The sequence below is a fragment of the Eriocheir sinensis genome, chromosome 7 (genome assembly GCF_024679095.1).
Source record: "Eriocheir sinensis breed Jianghai 21 chromosome 7, ASM2467909v1, whole genome shotgun sequence".
Lineage (NCBI taxonomy): Eukaryota > Metazoa > Arthropoda > Malacostraca > Decapoda > Varunidae > Eriocheir > Eriocheir sinensis.
The window spans coordinates 20,890,497-20,910,216 of NC_066515.1; positions in this window are offsets into that span (position 1 = coordinate 20,890,497).

A 19,720-nucleotide genomic window follows, 5' to 3' on the forward strand; every position below is an offset into this window, starting at 1 on the left:
GCGGTATGAAGACAGATAAAGGAAAGGAGCGGGAATACTATGAAACGGACATATCAAAGAACATACGGATAGGTGTGGGTGGAACGAAGAGTGAAGGGGGAGGTGCTGGATATATACGAAGGGCACAGGTGTAGGCGTATACAGGTGAGACGGAGGGCAAGAGAGAGAGGCAGGGGGCTGGCAAGAGGGGCCGCCAATCCATCAGAACTCCCGATAACATCAAGGGGGAGGGTGTGAGAGTGGGGTGTCTCGGAGGTGGAAGCGTGAGGGTGACGTGTTGAGGTCATTGGGGGGTGAGAGACGGGGTGAGGGGGGGTGAATAGAGGAAGATGGTGACGGGGACAGGATAAGGGATTAGGGATTGAAGGTGCAGGGATGAGAGATGAGGGATGCCAGTGTGATGCTGATAGGGGAGGTTGGGGTGAGTGAGGAGAAGGAAAGGGTGTGAGAGTGAAGGGTTGCAGGTCAAGGGGTGATGTTTTGGGGGTTGGAGGGTGAAGGGGTGATGGGGGCAGGCAAGGGAAAGGTCGGTGATTCTCTGTCTTGCGCTCATAAAAAAAAGCAATTGATCGAAAAGTTATGGAAAAGCACATTTAGTCCGATATGTCTTAATTTAGGTGTGTTATCTTTGGCGAAATTGAAAGTTGTGCTTGAGGTAAGGACACACACACACACACACACACACACACACACACACACACACACACACACACAATGGCGGTGGTTAATACGGTTACGCTCCCTTTCACTCATTTTCACACGTGCTATGTCATTTTCCGTCATTCATTCATACTCATACTTTCGCCATTGACACTTCTCAGTCCACGATCATATACGAGATAAATAAAGATGGACTAGATTCATAAAAAAAACTTCGAATCCTGTGGCGTTGAAAAATCCCACATTACATCTGCTGTTATTAAAGGGAGGTCTTACTAAATAATCCCCGGTGTATATTTTAATAATTACACGATTTATGATGCATCTGACGAATCTGGGACAAGGAGAGACAGTGAGACTAGTATAGACTGGACACTGTAAAATTATGCTGGGATTTACTGAGTGACAGTGACGAGGAGGCAATGAAGAGATTAAGAAACAATGGAGATGAGAGAAATGAAGATGCTGGAGGAGAAGGGAGATATCTCATATGTCGTGGGGAGGCAAAAACTGTATTGCAACTGGGACAAAGAGAGACAATGAGACTAGTATAGACAGTAAACTATAAAATTATGCTGGGATGTGCTGAGTGACGGTGACGGTGACGCAATGAAGAGATTAAGAAACACTGGAGATAAGAGAGACAATGAGACTAGTAAAGACTGGAAACTATAAAATGATGCTGGGATTTGCTGACTGACGGTGACGGTGACGCAATGAAGAGATTAAGGAACAATGGAGATGAGAGAAATGAAGATGCTGGAGGAGAAGGGAGATATCTCATGTGTCGTGGGGAGGCAAAAATTATATTACAGCCACCCCGTAAATCAAGGTAATGGAGGCACTTGGAAATGGCCTGATGGTAGACCACGTGCACTTTCATGGAGAGGCTTCTATTGTTTCATCACGGTTCATGAAACAGCAACATCCTTATGAGTTATGGCCCACAAGCTCCCGGGTCCTGCGCGACGCCTAACTGACCCAGAAAAGAAGACACTGAAGGCCCCACTTTGCTCGCCTTGCCACAGTGATCACTTAAACTCCTTGTCGCTAAATCAGTCAGCTAATGTCTTTAACAGGTGATTTTCCTCCTATTCGTTTTATTTATCTATTTATTCTCATTTTTATTTGTTATTATTTATTATTTTATTCATATTTTTCTAACCCTAAATCTGCACCTCTGTTTTAGTCCGCTTTTTCGTGACTTTATCGCTTTCAAGAGTGAGGTATAGAACGTCTTTTGAGCTTTTTTTTTTATATTTCTGATACGTTTTCTTCTATTCCGTAAAGATGGTGCCGTTTATTTCAAATTTATCATCGTCGTAATTTGATATCTTAAGGTCCTCTATATTTTCTCGGTTAGGTTAGGTTAGGTTAGGTTAGGTTAGGCTAGGTTAGGTTAGGTCTTTTGATTCTATTTTTAGGAGCAGCGAGTAGCGGGCTTTTTTTTTATTATTGTTTCCTTTTTTTGTGCCCTTGAGCTGTCTCCTTTGTAAAAACAACAACAACAACATACAGGATTCAGTTCCCTTTAGCCGTTTCAGTGAGTTGCTACTGCGAGGCTCCAGTCATTTCTCTTTTAAGTCCTCAATCACGTTTCAGGGACCATTAGACAGTTTCGTGACCCGCCAACGAGGCAGCTTTGGGAGTCTCAGTTTTCTGTTAATGCTCACGACTTCGCCTTTTAATCGCTGGATAGACTCTACTTCGCCGCGTCCAGGGTCCATACGATTCTCTTGCACGATTCTCTCTCTTTCGGTTTCTCTTCCAGTATTTTCTCTTATTTTCCAGTATTTTTTGGTCTTTTATTTGGTTTATCTTTACTCAGTTCATCCCAGCGTCAGTTGATAATTTCCAGTATCTACCAATCTATTTTTTCTACACAGTTCTCTCTCTTTCGGTTTCTCTTCCAGTATCTTCTCTTATTTTCCAGTATTTTTTGGTCTTTTATTTGCTTCGTCGTTATCATCACTCAGTATATTCCAGCGTCATTTGATTATTTCCAGTATCTACCAAACTATTTCTTTTGCGCGATTCTCTCTCTCGGTTTCTCCTTCAGTATCTCTGCTTCTTTTGTTTTCCAGTATTTCTTGATCTTTTACTTGCTTCGTCGTTATCATCATTCCATCCCAATCTCATTCAATAACTTCCAGTCTTATGATCTCTTCCAGTCTCCTAGTATTCTTAGGCTCTCTCATTCTCACCCAATCTTTCAAACTCCTCCAGTATCTCACAGTTTCTTTATTTCTCCCCCATTCTCTCTTGTCTCATAGCGGTTGTCAGTCTCAGGTCTCCCCAACTTCTCTCCTAAGTCTCCCAGTGTCTTCTACGCCCTCTCAGTGAGCCTTTCGCAGCAGGAGTCGCTCAAAAGTCCTTCGAACGGGAATAGTATCCTTAAAATGTTGTCACTTTGGGTTCCTCCTCTCTCCCTTCACACACACACACACACACACACACACACACACACACACACACACACACACACCACTATTTTCTCTGACACAGTTTACTCCTCTTCCTCCTCCTCCTCCTCCTTTCCCTTCTCCTCCCTTCCACCACCACCACCACCGCCACTTACAATGCCCGCCTACCATTACCAGAACTACCATTTAGGCCGCTTATCACCATATCACCGGAATCTTTATCACCACCACCACCTATAGATACCTTTTTTGTGCTCTTAAACTGACCCCCTACCACCATCTTCACCCCCCACCTCCTACCTCCACCACCACCGTCGAGTCACCTGCTGTGCAATTAAGGTGCAACAATACCTGGGCCTTCTGATTACTTCCAGGTAGGCATTTGGAACCACAGGTGGGGTTGGAGGGAGGGCCGAGGCGAGGGCGAGAAAGAAGGGCGAAGGACGAAGGAAGGAGAAAAATGAGGGTGGAAAATCAATTCTATCCCTGCCTGTTTGAAGGAGATAAGGGAGAAGGGAAAGATGGAAGGTGGAAGGAAGGAAAAGAGAAGAGAAGCGAGGAAACAAGAACGCTGGAATGAAAGGCAAGATAGGAAGAAGAGACGCAGAGAAATGATGCAGAATGGAAGAGAAGGAGAGATAAGGGAAAGAAGGAAAGGAAGGAAGGGAGAAGAAAAGAGAAACGAGGCAACAAGACGGATGAAATGAAAGGCGAGATAGGAAGAAGAGACGTAGATGAATGAAACGAAAGAGAAGAGAAGGAGAGAGAGGTGGAAAGAAGGAAGAGGTGAAAAATATGTTCTTTCTAACTGTTTGGAAGAAATGACGAATAAAAAAAGAGAGAAAGAGATAGATCGATAGAGAGAGAAAGAAATAACGGGAAGTGTGAAGGTGAAAAATCGATGCCATTTCCTTTGTTGATTTGGAAGGAAAAAAAATAAAATAAATGAGAGAGAGAGAGAGAGAGAGAGAGAGACTAGAGAAACGAGAGAAACGAGAGAAACGAGAGAGACGAGATGAAACGAGAGAGACGAGATGAAACGAGAGAGACAACAGAGACAGAGAGAGAACGAAAAAGAAGACGAATTACTCCCCTCTTTACGAAGCAGTCATGGTTAATCAGCTCGTTAAGGTAGTTTTGTGTCATGAGGAGGAAGCAATGGGCTTAAAATATGTCTTTCCTCTCGCATCGATCAGGGGAAGAGAAACACCTGGCTGAGACCTTACCTGTCCTCCCATACGTCACAGGTGTTTGTACAGGTATGGCTGCTCATCACCTGGACGGGGATATATATGTACACCTGTTGAGCTTGCTATTTTTTTTTTGCCTTCTCATCTTTTCTGTATTATTTTTTCTATTTTTTTTTCCTCATTTTCTTCACCTCTTTCTTTTCTCTTGTTTTGTGTGTGTGGTTTCCTCTATCATAGTTTCTGCTTTCTTTTTCTTTTTTTTTGTTTTTTTTCCCTCAATTTCTTCATTTTTCTTTCTTTTCTCTTTTTTTGTGTGTGGTTTCGTTTTTCATATTTTCTGCCTTCTATTTCTATTTTTCCTGCATTATTTTCTTTTCTATTTGCGTTTTCCCCTGTTATCTTTGCATTCTTTTTTTCTTTTTTGTATTTTTCCCTTCATCTTTTCTGCATTCTATTATATCTATCTTTCTGTTTTTCTTCTTTTCTTTCCTCCCATCGCATCTTTCCACTCTGTTTCCCCTGTTCCTCATAATTATTTTTCCTCTTTTCCTCTTTTTCTTTTCCTTCCTTCATAATCTTTCCTCTCATCAAATCTTTCCTCTCTTCCTCTCATCAAATCTTTCCTCTCTTCCTCTCATCAAATTTTTCCTCTCTTCCTCTCATCAAATTTTTCCTCTCTTCCTCTCATCAAATCTTTCCTCTCTTCCTCTTTTCCTCACCTTTCTATTACCAACTTCCTTTTTTCTTTTCCTTCCATCATATCTTTCCTTTCTTCCTCTTTTCCTCATTTTTTTATCACCATCTTCCTCTTTTTCCTTTTCCTCACAACTTTTCCTCCTTTTCCTCACCTTTTCCTTACCATCTTCCTTTTTCCTTTTCCTCATCTTTCCCTCTTTTCCTCACCTTTCCGTTTTTTCCTCACCTTTTCCTCACCATCTTTCCTTTTCCTTTTCCTCATCTTTCTCTCTTTTCCTCACCCTTTCCTCACCATCTTTCCTTTTCCTTTTCCTCATCTTTCTCTCTTTTCCTCACCCTTTCCTCACCATCTTTCCTTTTCCTTTTCCTCATCTTTCCCTCTTTTCCTCACCTTTCCGTTTTTTCCTCACCTTTTCCTCACCATCTTCCTTTTTCCTTTTCCTCATCTTTCCCTCTTTTCCTCACTTTTTCCTTACGATCTTTCCTTTTTTCTTTCCTTCCTATCTTTCCCCTCCGCTCGCTCTCCCTCTCGCTCTTCCATTCTAAACATCAAAGTTGAAAAAGAGGAGGATTTGTACAGCTCTGCCCTCCTGCCCTTTACTCTTTGTTTACCGTGGGAGGTGTGAGAGGCGGTGTGAAGGTGGTGTTTAGGGTGTAATATACGAGGGGTGGAGGGGGGGTGAAGGGGTGAGGGGGTGGTGGCATCGTGAACGTCTCTCTCTCATTCTCTCTCTCTCTCATTCGCTTCCCTTTCTTTTTTTTCTTCTACGTCTTTTCTTCATATCTCGTCTCTCGTTCCAGTCTCTTTGTTTCCTAGTTTATCTTTTCTCCTTCCTTCTTTTCACTTCTCTCATTCTCTTTTCCTTTCGTTTTATTCCTCTACGTCTTTCTCTTCTTCCTATCTCGTCTTTTATTTCTGTTTCCTTGTTTCCTCTTTTCTCTTCTCTTCTCTCCTACTTCTCTCATTCTCTTCTTTCTCGTTCTTTATTATCCTTTTCTCCACTTATCTCTCTCTGTGCCTTTTCTTTTCTCATCCATTCTTCATTTTACTGCTTTCACCAATCCTTTTCCTTCCTTCTTCTCTCTTTCCTCTCTTCTCTTCTTTAGCTTTCACTTTTCTTTACGCTTCTTTGTACGATCTTTCTCTATTCATTTGTTTTCTCAAGTAAACCTTAACTTCATGTACTTGGTTTTCAATTCGTTCCTTCATTACACTTTCCACTTATCTCCCATTCTCTAGTTCTTCGTTTTGTTTCTCTTCCTATTTCGTTATTTATTTCAGCCTTTTTGTTTCCTCCTTTCTCTTCTCTTCTTCTTTCCATTTCTCTCTCATTCTCTTATCCTTCGTTTCATTTCTCTACGTCTCTCTCTTCTTCCAATTTCGTTATTCATTTCTGCCTCCTTGTTTCCTCTATCCTCTTTTTTCTTCTTCCCACTTCTCTCATTCTCTTCCCTTTCCCTTTTAACGTCACTATCCACTCCTTCTTCCCTCCCTCCTGCCTCCCTCTCCTCGTCCCTGTCTGTACGCCAGCTTTCATCCCCGTCTTCCTGCCTGTCTCGTTTGTTTGTTTGTTTGTTTGTGTAACGTCTCCTCGCCACGCTGTCACGCCCCAGGCTCATCTCTGATCTGTTACCTGCTTGTTATTGCCTTGTAACGCCGCTCGTTCATCATGGTTATCTGTGCGCCCTCTTTCCCGTTGCCGGCTGCGCTCTCTCTCTCTCTCTCTCTCTTTCTCTCTCTCTCTCTCTTCTATTTGGCTCACATATTTTACTTATTAATATCAACGGGAGTGAGCGACGCAGCCACTTCACTAGGTTGGTCAACACATAAGCATACATTTAGGTAGAAAGATCACACGCACACCCACCCACACCCACACCCACACACACACACACACACACCCACACCCACCCACCCACACACACACACACACCCACACACCCACACACACACACACACACACCCACACACCCACACACACACACACACACAAGGACCTAACAAATGCAACAAAGAAGTGGACATGTATATAGGCAGACGCACGGGAAGGAGACAGACAGATGGGCAGGCAGTCAGATAGCCGGACAGACAGACGTGCGGTAATAGGCCAGGTGATACGATAACCAGGTAAGAAATTATACCTTGGTGTCGAGAAATGACTTATTCTTCGGCCCAGGCGCCACTTTGTATCGCTTCGCATTCATCATGGTTATCTTTTTATTTCCGCGCGCGTCATTTTCTCGTTCATTCACATGCAGGTAACACACTCGAGCGGCGCGGACAGGAAGGCAGACAGACAGCAGAGAAACGGTTAGACGGAGACAGTAATGAGGCAGATAGTGTAGTGATGAGGGTAAATTTTGCTTATATCTTTCTTTACTGTCATCTTTCTTTACCTTTATCTTTCTTTACCGGTTAGATGAGGGTCACACTGTCAGCCATACAAAAAACGAGCAGGCATCCAGAAACAGAGGCCACGATTGTGAAAAATCATATTAATTTCCACTTTCCGTCATGTTAAGAATATTATGTTTACGAGCGCAGAAACGGATAGAAACTCCGCCAGATAGACATCGCCAGGAGAGACACACTGGCAAGTTATCATGTATGTAATTTGGCAAAGATGAGAGAAACTCTACTTTTACCTCCGTCATGAAGAACTGACATAATGGAGACTGAGGAGGCGTAGTAAGACATTCAGATCCGCGCACACACACTCGGTCAGACAGACAGGCGCGGGAAGGTAGGACGAAAAACGTGAGAACTCCGACGTTTACTTGCACCGTTACGTATTACCGACGGTGTAAAATTAGTAGACATAGACAGGCAGTAACATCCACAAGCAGATTTTCAAACAGGTAAATATATTCAGGTGGAGAATAGTTCTCTCTCTCTCTCTCTCTCTCTCTCTCTCTCTCTCTCTCTCTCTCTCTCTCTCTCTCTCTCTCTCTCTCTCTCTCTCTCTCTCTCTCTCTCTCTCTCTCTCTCTCTCTCTCTCTCTCTCTCTCTCTCTCTCTCTCTCTCTCTCTCTCTCTCTCTCTCTCTCTCTCTCACAAGGTCATCATTTTCTTCCTTAGTGATGCCCAGCGATTTCACAGGCTCATCATTTTCTTCCTCGGATGAGCTTCTGAAAGCGCTGGGCATCACCAAGGAAGAAAATGATTACCTTGTGAAAGCGCTGGGCATCACCAAGGAAGAAAATGATTACCTTGTGAAAGCGCTGGGCATCACCAAGGAAGAAAATGATTACCTTGTGAAAGCGCTGGGCATCTCCGAAAAAAAATGAGAACTTTGTGGAAGCGCTGGGCATCTCTGCAGAAAATGAGAACTTTGTGGAAGCGCTGGGCATCTCTAAGGAAGAAAATGAGAACTTTGTGGAAGCGCTGGGCATCTCTGCAGAAAATGAGAACTTTATGGAAGCGCTGGGCATCTCTAAGGAAGAAAATGAGAACTTTGTGGAAGCGCTGGGCATCTCTAAGGAAGAAAATGAGAACTTTGTGGAAGCGCTGGGCATCTCTGCAGAAAATGAGAACTTTGTTAAAGCTCTGGGTATCTCTAAGGAAGAAAATGAGAACTTTGTTAAAGCGCTGGGCATCCCTAAGGAAGAAATTGATGATCTTGTGAAAGCGCTGGAAGAAAATAACGACCATGTTAAAGAGCTGGCCATCTCCAACGTTGAAAATGGAGGACACGCCCATGAATCTGCTCTCGTCGTCCCCGAGGAAGTCAGTCTTGCAAATGACGAGCCAAATCTTCAAATGGCACTCGTTCCTGTCGAGGAGGCCAAGAATACAGATGGCTGGAACTACAGTACTGAGCTCGTTCCAGTTGACGGAATCTATGACACTGACGAGGACAATCTACAATAATGACTACGATATGCTCTACTCCTGCCCCCCCTTCCCCCCGGCTTCCTCAACCCTGGCAGGTTCTCTTGGTCACCGGCGGTTCTTCGGTCCAAAGCTCTGGTTCAATTTCTCTTCTAGCCCGGAGCATCTTGCACCAAACCGCACTGTATTTCTCACGTTTCTTAAAACCTTTCTATCTATCAGTAAATTTATCCTAAAGGTACTATAGTATTTCCATTTGAAACTAGCCGGTCGGGTGTAGGCCTATGCGGGTCAGCCCCGCCCCACATATCTGCCACACACTCTCAAGACTTCTCGCTTCCTCTCATATGTCAGCTTCTTAATACCTTTATATTAATTTAATTAAATGATTGGATAATCTAATAAGGTCATAGTGTTGAGATTGTCTCGTTTTTAGGATAATAACAAAGATTTTGTATAAATACCGCGACACTGGACAACGTTGGAATACAACGTTGTCCAGTGTCGGGGTATTTATACAAAATGGAAATACTATAGTGTTTGAATGAGTGTGTGGGCGTTATGCGGTGCTGAGTAGCCTACACGTGCCGTGCGTGTTCCAGTACTGCTTCTACACACACTATGAAATGCTGACTTGATCATCTTACATGCTGCCTGTAGCGCCGGTAGGCTCTCTTGAGGGGCCCGGAGGATGGCCGCAGCTCGTTAGTGGCGCAGACGAATTTTATTTTGAGTGCCTGCCGTGATATATGACTGAGATAAAATATTAATGAGATTTATTCAGCATGCAGGTACACACGCACTTAATTAGCCAGAGACATAGTTAGATGGGGAGAGCAGGCAGTATGACGCACATGTTGATGCCTTACCGTTCCTTACGCCATGATATACTGACACAGCAGACACACAGGAGACGTAGTTAGTCAAGTATACTTAGACATACACATTGAATTACCCCAACTGGTACACTTTGACGGAGAGTAATCATGCAGGCAGTAAATAGCGGGTTAGGAGCAGTAAGTAGAGGGCTTTTTTTTCATTATTATTATTATTTTTTTTTTACGCCCTTGCACTGTCTCCTCGGCTGTAAAAAAAAAAAGCAGTATGGCAAACTCGTGAGAATCTTTGCTTTTATTTACGCCATGAAAGACCGGCCTAATAGGGATCTAGTGGACGCATTCAGTCACGCATACCTACAAACCATTAGTCAAACAGGTGGACATATTAAAGAGTGTGGTCATGCAGGTCAAGCGCCAACAGGTGAGAAACAACTTTTACCTTCATCACGAAATGTTGACTTCCTTAACAGCAGGTATTTTCGTGGCTCCACAGGTGTTCCAGGCTCGGCAGGGGGGCGCCGCTCACTGCCTCGCTCCCCGCCCCCCGCAGCTCGATTTATTGCAGTTTCCTCTATACATTTACGACGCATAAAAATATCATAAAAGCTACATTATATCCTCGTTACTGTGTTCTGTGGTGGAGGAAACTTTTGTGTTGTGTTGTGTGGTGTGACCTTTTTTTTTCTGTGATTTTTTTTTTTACCTGGCTTGTTTTGAGCGTGAAATGTAGTGCAGGTTTGTTTGTTTTGTTTGTTTAGTGTGTGTGTGTGTGTGTGTGTGTGTGTGTGTGTGTGTGTGTGTGTGTGTTGCAATGAGGATGAGTGGAGGTGAAACTCATGGTTGTGGTTTATAAATATGTTGATGTGGTTATTTCTGCGCTATATTGTTTGTTTGTTTTGTTTGCTTACTCCCCTGCTCGTCTTTCTTGTTTGTGTTCATCCTTTCCATTATAGCAGCAAACGTTTGTTCTCTATCAGTCAAAACAAAAGAGCAATAGCAAAAAAACCCGTGTTCATCCTTTCTATTATAGCAGCAAACGTTTGTTCTCTATCAGCCAAAACAAAGAGTAATAGCAAAAAAAACCGTGTTCATCCTTTCCATTATAGCAGCAAACGTTTGTTCTCTATCAGTCAAAACGGAAGAGCAATCACAAAAAAACCCGTGTTCATCCTTTCCATTATAGTAGCAAACGTTTGTTCTCTATCAGTCATTCAGAACAAAGAGCAATCGCAAAGCCCCATTACATAACATGCAGCAACAGACACACACATTAAACAACACAGACAATGACCTAAAACATGCCTTCCGTTCATTTCCCGGACGTACAGGGGCGCCCGGGTAGACGAGGCATCATCCACGGCTATTACCAAACGAGAGATACATTTACGATAAGAGGTGAACGATGGATCCGAAAAGACATATCGTACCTGGCGGCAAGGTGTCATTTCTCCCCCTGAACGATCCGCGAGATACTCTTAAGATAATGAGTGAGCGATGACCCTTAAAAGACACTTCTTACCCGAGGCGTGAATCTGCCCCAGTGAGCGCCACGGGGATGCTCGGAGTACACTGCCCCGCCCCAGCCCCCCGCAGGAGCCCCAGTACCCCGTCCCACCCTTTACCGTATTAGCCCCCCAGTGTTACCCAAGGGAGGGGGAGAGTCAAGCCCACAAAGAGCCGATTTCACAGTCCAACACAGTGTCCTCGTAACAGCCCGAACCAAACGATAGAATCCCATATAATCCAAAATGGTGAGGTCTTCGATCCCACACTAAATACACAAGACTTTTCCCGTGTATTTGTGAACTTAAATATAAACACCAGACACTATACAAGGAAATTTCGAAGGCTCTGGTATTGGTTTTGGAGCTTACTAACCCATCATGGGGAACTGTGAAACTGGCCCAAAGTCTCAACCCGGCACATATTGAAGTATTAACCCCTTAAGGACCGGGGGTGGCTGTATTTTCGGTACCGCTGGGACTGGCCTTCTCGTGCTAAATCCCGAAAATTGCCTGTATTCACACACTCTCTAAGCTTAACCTACATTGCACGAGTGAATAAGATAGATTTTGTACTAACCATCAAGTCTTCCTCTTTCTAATGACGCCATCCAGAAGTCTGTTTTAACTTCTTGAATCACCGCAGACTCACTCGTTATACTTCCGCAGTCCCAAAATATCACCCCGGACCTCCCCGTCACCCTGTACCCCGGTGGACAGGAGGGCGCCGCGTCATTCACATTTTTCTTTTCCACTGGCCTTCAGTGCCGGTAGGGTTTCATGATGGGGCTGCTGATCGGCCCGGCCCATTAGTGGCGCAGGGAAGTGTTTTATTGTGGCGTCATTCTTGTTTGCCTCATACTCCCCTCCCCCAGCTCCACTTCATTCTCCTTAAAGAGTTTCATTAGAGTCCGGGTTGATAGGTGGACGCCAGGACAGCATGTGGGTAGCGGCAGGCGGGACTTGAACCAGGGCCCTTCTGCGCTATTTCCATGACTACTACTACTATTACTCATACTTCTACTACTACTACTACTACTACTACTACTACTACTACTACATTGATTGCTGCCACCTCTTTTTTTTTTAATCATCCCTTGCGTGTCCAATATCGCTGTGCCATCTGTCTACAAAGGCTGGATTAGAGGGGTGAAAAAGCGTCAGGCAGGTGAGGAAGGCACGGAGGCAGGTGAATGAGAGGGAGAAACGTGAGGCACAAGAGTGAATGACGGTGAGAACAGATGAGTGATGCGAGGGAGCGTGAGGCAGGTACGAGCAGGTGGGGAGGGAGGGAGCCAGCGCCAGGTGAGTGAAGCAGGTGAGGGAAGGTGAGGCTCGTCTGGTCCCATCCTCCTCCGTGCAAGGGTCTCATAAATCCTCTGAAGGAGTCCTCGGCGCGGGGTTTGATCATAGCGATTGGGACTTTATTACAAACACTTCCATTTGGGATTGTTCGGCGGCCTCACATAAGTCTTGGCGTGGCACTCTGATGGCGGTTCTTCCCACACCCGAACCTGACCCGATGTAACGGCGCCAATAAGTCATTAGTCTATAAGTCAAGCTAAAACCCGTGTTCCGCTCGGTAGCTAATGCCTCGCCCCCACCACGGCCGATTGGGTAAACGCTACGAAGGCAATAACTTCGACGAAAACCGCTGAAAACCGATACAAATGGATTCGATCGGAGATAACACACGCAGGGACTACTGACTGAGCCCAGTGATGAATGTGCGCAAGTCAAGCTTGTTAACTCTGCCAGATTGTTAGATAATGCAGCAGAGTGGTGCATAGCTTGTAATAAAGATGACCCACTGTTCTGCTTTTCCCTCCTTAACTCACAATTCAGAAACGGCGTCTCCTTATCGCTTTCCCTACTACCTCCGTTTCTAAACCAGGTGTAATGATACCGATTCTGCACAGGAGGAGCATAGGAGCAGCGAGTAGCGGGCTTTTTTTTTTTTATTATTGTTTCCTTTTTTGTGTGCCCTTGAGCTGTCTCCTTTGTTGTAAAAAAAAAAAAAGCTTTGAAAATACTACGTAATTTTCTTATACGTGTAGAATAACATCATTACTACGTCGAAATTAACACAATAGATCTGCAAAAGCTGATAGAGGTTAATGTTTTAGGCATTTTTCATTATTTCGTTATGTGCAGCGAGTAGCGGGCTTTTTTATGATTTCCTTTTTTTGTGCCCTTATGCTGTCTCCTTTGCTGTAAAAAAAATATAAAAAATCCAGACCCACCTGACCTATACTTGTGAGCCGTGTTCCGCCCACCCCGCTAGATCATAGACAAGATGCATGTTTTAATAGTGAGTATGATGTGGTCCCTCAGCCTGCATCTTATTGCTTGTCAAAAATGTTGTCTTGACTGGAAGTAAATCTTTTCATGAAGGAACCACTAATCCTTTAACAACGTTTAAGACTGTTGGAGTTAATGAAGATAAAGGATATAATGAATTTAATATAAACACTATATTGCTTAAAAAAACGTTCCATTCATTAGACGCACATTCTAAAACAAACGAAACACACACGACCCCCCCCCACCCACCCACCCACACACAAGCCCCCCCCCCACCCCCCACCTCACCCCCCACACACTAACTGAACATAAAAACAAAACAAAACTCTACTAATACTTCGGCTTCTCCAAGTCAATTAACATCGCTTTTCTTTTAGATATTTTACTCTGACTATAAACCTGGTAACGGCCGCGGCGAAGAAGCAAGAGGAGGAGGAGGAGGAGGAGGAGGAGGAGGTTGAGAAAGAGGAAGCGAAGAATTGTAGAAGGATGAGTAGGAGGAAGAGGAGGAGTAAGTAGCGGGGAGGGAGGGGGAGGTCGAGGAGGCCGCGGAGCAATGATTATGAAGCTTCCCTGAAAGAAACATCCTTATAATGGGGGAAAATTCGCCTTATTAATGGCTGGAGATGCCTAATGGGAGTTTCGTGGGCGCGGGAGAGAAAACCAGAAACACAGGTGCTTTTCAATTATGATGTGGATTTATGAGCGAGGCGAGACGTGTACAGGTGCGCTTACAGGACCCAGGTGAGCGTGAGGTGTGTCTACCCACCCTCCTGCTCCGTGCCTCCTCCTCGCTGTTTGTGTTTGTTCGTGTTTGTTGTTCTTTCTCTTTCTTTTTTTTATTTTATTCTTCATCGCCTTGATTTTTTACTTTTCATTTTTTTTTTATATTCTTGTTTGTTTTCCTGTTTTCTTCGTCTGCATCTTCCTTTATTTTCTCTATTTCCTTGTTTTTCTTACTTTTCATTGTTTTTCTTTTTCATATTCTTGTTTGTTTTCCTGTTTTCTTCGTCTGCATCTTTCTCTCTTTTTTTTCTCCGTTGCCTTGTTTCTCTTTTCTCTTTCTTTCTTTTGATATTCTTGTTTATTTTTAGATTTCCTTCGTCTGCCTTTTCAAATAGTTCCTTTTGCATCTTCCCCAATCTTTCATCAGTCTTCGTTTATTTGTTCTTTTTCTTCATATATTTTTTTTCCTTTGGTTGGTTTATCTCGTTTTCCAGCTTTCTTTTCCAGTCTTCTCTTTTTTTTGTGGCGTGTACGTGTTCAAATACTCGCTTCTGTATCTTCTTCAGTCTCCCAGTTTCTTTTTGTTCATTTCGGTTCTTGTTCTTGTGTACTACATCTTCGTTATTTTTCAAAGTATGTTTTCTCCTTTTTGTACATATCTTGTACTTCCTGTGATGTTATGTCATCCTATACTTTAGTAACCTTCAGTGAGTGGTCTTACAATTAGGTCAGGCTGTGTTCCTTTTCTCTCTGTTTCTTGCTGTTAGATTCGCTACAGTCATTTTATTTATACTATATTCATCCATAATTTATTAGTCGTTTCTGTTCTCTCTTTAGACTTCTACCTTTTATTGTCACGTAGTCAGTTTCTTGCCACTCTCACTCCTTTAATTTATATCACAAACACTCATTCACCTTTTACTTCATATCAGTCAAGTACTTTCAATTTATCTCCATTTTTTTTCCATCAAGAGGTTCATGACCCTTTTATGCCTCATCCACGGTGTTTTCACAAACCTCTCTGAAGTAAAAGACCTTTCAAAAACATTTCATTTATACAATTGTCTTCCCAGGACGTGCGTGCGCGCCCACTCCCCCCTCCTCCCCCCCTCCACACACACACTTTATTGTTTGCGTTTCCCCGCCGATACAGCCAAGGGGGTCACGGGGGTGAGGAGCTCGGCGCCTCTGCAGGATAAACGAGGGTCCATTATTGAAGATTTAGCCCCACACCATCCAAGAGGCCAGGCCGGGGCGGGGCGGGGCGGGGCGGGGTGGGGGGGTTGGGGTGTTTATCTTGGACCGAACCAAAAGTGAAGCGGTGGGGATGCGCTTGTTGAGGGGACAAGTAAAAAAAAAAAAAAAAAGATGAATATAACGTGAAAGTAAAGACGGGGACATACGCTGGGCTGCACGTAACCTCAGTGCTCATCTCCGTCACATGGACTTTTACGGGAAATGACCCAATATCCCGGGACTCAGGGCCCGTGTGACATCCGTGTCGCCAAAGTGTATATACCTTCCCAGGTTTCCCATATATCAACCAGCCCGAAAGGGAGGATGATTAGCTGGGTGGGTCACGCGCCGACTTCCTGACCCAGGATTCGAGCCCAGACCAGCAGGTTCGTTGTTAAGTTTGCTAACCACTTCACGAGAGAAGCGCTTAAATAGGAAATAGGAAGATAAGGATAAATTACATGAATGGAAGGAGAAGGCAATTATGCTGTAAGAAGACCATGTGTTGCAAGAATAACAGTAGTAGAAGTAGTAGTAGTCGTAGTCGTAGTAGTAGTAGTAGTAGTAGTAGAAGTGGTAGTAGTAGTAGTAGTAGTAGTAGTAGTAGTAGATAAGAGAAATGGAGAGATAGAAAATATATGGAAAAAATTAAAAAAACAGAAAACCCAAAGACAAACCTGAAACAAAATAAAAATACTTATATAAACAAAAGAAGCCAATCAGACAAGAAAGTAAAGATTAAACACAAAAGAAAACAAGCGAGAGAAAGAAAAGATAAAGAGAAGCTGGAGGCGGGCTGCAGGAGAGGCGGCTGACAGAAATCACCGAGTGCTTCTGGGAAATGAAAGTCTTGATTCTTTGGAAGGTTTTCAGGGAGTGATGTTTTTTGTGACGACGCGTGTGACCGGCATGACCGATCTTTTGCGTGCGCGTGTGTCTGTGCGTGCGTGCGGGGGTGTCTTCGTGTGTGTGTGTGTGTGTGTGTGTGTGTTCGCGAGAGATAATATGACAAACGTACGTACAAAAAAGTTAATATATGACACGGAGAGAATTAAAATGAAGGGGGAGGGGGAGGAAGACAAGAGACAAGGGAATAAACAAAGGCGAAATAAAAAGCCATGATTGTTTGCTGAAGAGGAACAGGAAGAAGAAGCTGAGGTTTCAAGCATAAAAAAAAGGTGAAAGGAGGAGGAGGAGGAGGAGGAGGAGGAGGAGGAGGAGGAGTAATGATAAGTAGAAACATAAATAAAGAGAAACGGTGACAGAAAAGAGAAGCTGCAGAAAATGATTGAGGAAGAAGAGAAGGAGGAAAGGAGAGAGCGAGATAAGTGAGGGGGGTAGGGAGGGAGGGAGGGAGGGAGGAAGGAAGTAGTGAATGCATGAACAGGCAGAATACAAAAGAAAGGAAAGGAGGAGGAGGAGGAGGAGGAGGAGGAGGAAGAAGAAGAAGGAGAGAGGTGAGATGAGTACCCGTTTGAGAAAAAAAAGATATCATGGTAGGAGGAGGAGGAGGAGGAGGAGGAGGAAGAAGAAGAAGAGAAAGAAGACGAGGGAAAAGTTGAAAAAAAATATGAAGAAAAAGATTAAAAGGAAAAACAAGAGAAAGATATACTGATGTTAAATTGAGATAGATGAAGAGGAGGATGATGATGATGATGATGATGATGACGACGAAGAAGAGAATAAAGGGGTCGTGATGGTGGTGGTTTTAGTAGAAAGAAGAATAAGTTAAAGGGAACGAAGATGGACTATAGGAGGAGGATAGAGTGGATAGAGGGGACCATTAACGTGACTCTGGTGGTTAGTTTCATGGGTTGTGGAGCACCCCATTCATCTTGGCGAGCATGTGGCCGACTAGTGACTGCCTCCGACCACACCCCGACCACACCCCACGCCACACCCGACCACACTTAAGGTCCGTCTCCACCCGTACGTGACAAGCATCCCTCACTCTAAGTAATGATGTACCGGCTTCATTACCTTTCTCTCCACCACCGCCTCCACTACCCCACTTGTACTCTCCCTCCCATGTCTTCCACCATCACTACCACTCCACTATAATCACTCCACCCATACGTGACAAGCATCCCTCACTTTAAATAATGGTCCACCGGTTTCATTATACATTCTCCACCTCCACCATCACCACCACTCCTACTCCACTTCCACTCCACCACTCCATTGCAATCACTACCACTCCATCATCACCACCACTACCACTATTTCCTTGCTACGTTCACTACCACTAACACCATCTTCCACATGGCTTTCAACACCAATGACCACATAAAAAAACCCACCACCATCACTATAACCTTAACCACCTCTATTCTAACCACATCCCCCCCCACCACCACCACCACCCACTTCACCACACTATCCGTATCACCACCACCTCCATCATCACCGCCATCACCGCCACATTCACCAATTCTAATTTCAGTAAAGCGTTGAGGAAGATTTTCAAAGCGGTCTCCTTTTTAAGCTTTGGACTCCATCAAGATTTCATAGACGGTAACGAGGAAATGATAGGGTTAGGAGGTGTATTAATATGCATGAATAATATTACCCTGCAAGTATGGCCGTGTGTGCGTGTGTGTGTGTGAGAGGGGTACACACACACACACACACACACACACACACACACACACACACACACACACACACACACACACACACACACACACACACACACACACACACACAGTCCTTTCTTTCTTTCTCTACGAAGGACAATGGCTCAATTTATCTAGTTGCATACCATCTTCGGGATTAAGGAACCCACGCCCCGCCCGGCCATTTCCTCGATTCGAGTTGACGATCGTAAACAGATGATTAGCATGACGAGTCCAGCGCTCACAGACAGACAGATTGATGGATAGACAGTAGTAAGTAGACGGGGACGGCGTAGAGGCAGACAGACTGACAGATACACGGATTAATGGACAGGCGGCAGTGGATAGACAGCAATGGACAGATGGGGAGTCGGATAGAAAGACGGACGGATTGATGGACGTGTAGTATTTGACAGACAGGCATGAATAGACGGCAGTGGGACGGGTAAACAGCGAGTGACGGTAAAGCAAGAACAGACGGGGAGACAAACAGATTTATAGTGACAGAGTAAGATTTTAGTGGGTAGAAAATAGACGAAGAAACAGACAGATGGACGGTGACTGACAGACGGAGAGGCGGATCGTGGCAAAGCAAAGGGCGGGAAAACAAACAAACAAAACAAAAAAACAAAAGAGTAACGATATTTAGTGACAGTAAGATTTTGGTGGGTAGAAAATAGACGGAAAAAGAGACAGATGGACGGTGACTGACAGACGGAGGGGCGAATCGGGGCAAAGCAAAGGACGGAAAAACAAAACAAAAAACAAAACAAAAGAGTAACGATATTTATGAAGGACGTTTTTTCGCTACTTACCGCCCTGTTGACTAGCTCGTGTCGCTGATAGAATCTCTCCTGTGAATGGTATCTGGTCCATTACGGGTCTTTTTCCTCCTTTTAATTGCGTTTTGTTGAATTTAATGTTTTATGCTCCACGTCTTTTAGTATTCATGGCTGTTTAATGTTTGTTTTCAAGTGCTAGTGTGTGTGTGTGTGTGTGTGTGTGTGTGTGTGTGTGTGTGTGTGTGTGTGTGTGTGTGTGTGTGTGTGTGTGTTTTGCTTTAATGTTTTCCGCTCTTAAACGTTCTTATCTGTCCCCCATTAGTCTTCTTCCGTGTTCTTTTCTTCTTCCTATTTTGTCTTCTTTTTCCTCTTCGCTCCTCATATTGTTCTCGGAGACTTTGCTTCTTCTTTGCTTTTTACTTCATTCTTTTTATTTACTTTCGCATCGCCGCACCACAATGACCTCTTATACGTGATCCTCATACATACACACACACCTGCACTTTTTCTACCTTTCTTTATTGACCTCCTAACTCTCTTTGCCGTGTATATTCACCTCAAAGCGTTAGTGATTCGTGGTAAGCATCCGTCCTTCCTCTTATAGACAGCTCGGTACGAAGGTATTCAAGACTCGTGGCTCGGGTTTCCTATCTCTCTGCGCTATGGGGTGAAGAGGTGCGTCGGGGTCTGCAAGAGGGCGCTACTGTGCTCTGTATGCGAGGCCGTTGGTTGCGAGGCTGACTGTTAAGTGATAGGTTAAGGCGGTTTTGCTTTCGTATATGTAAAGCATGTGAGACGGGGCTTGTGCGCGGAAGTAATACAGTGAAATACAAGTGGTTCTAGATATGTGTTTTGTTGTGTATATATTTTTTGTTGTGTTGTGATACTGAGAGCAGGGAATGGCTTGAGGTTGTGT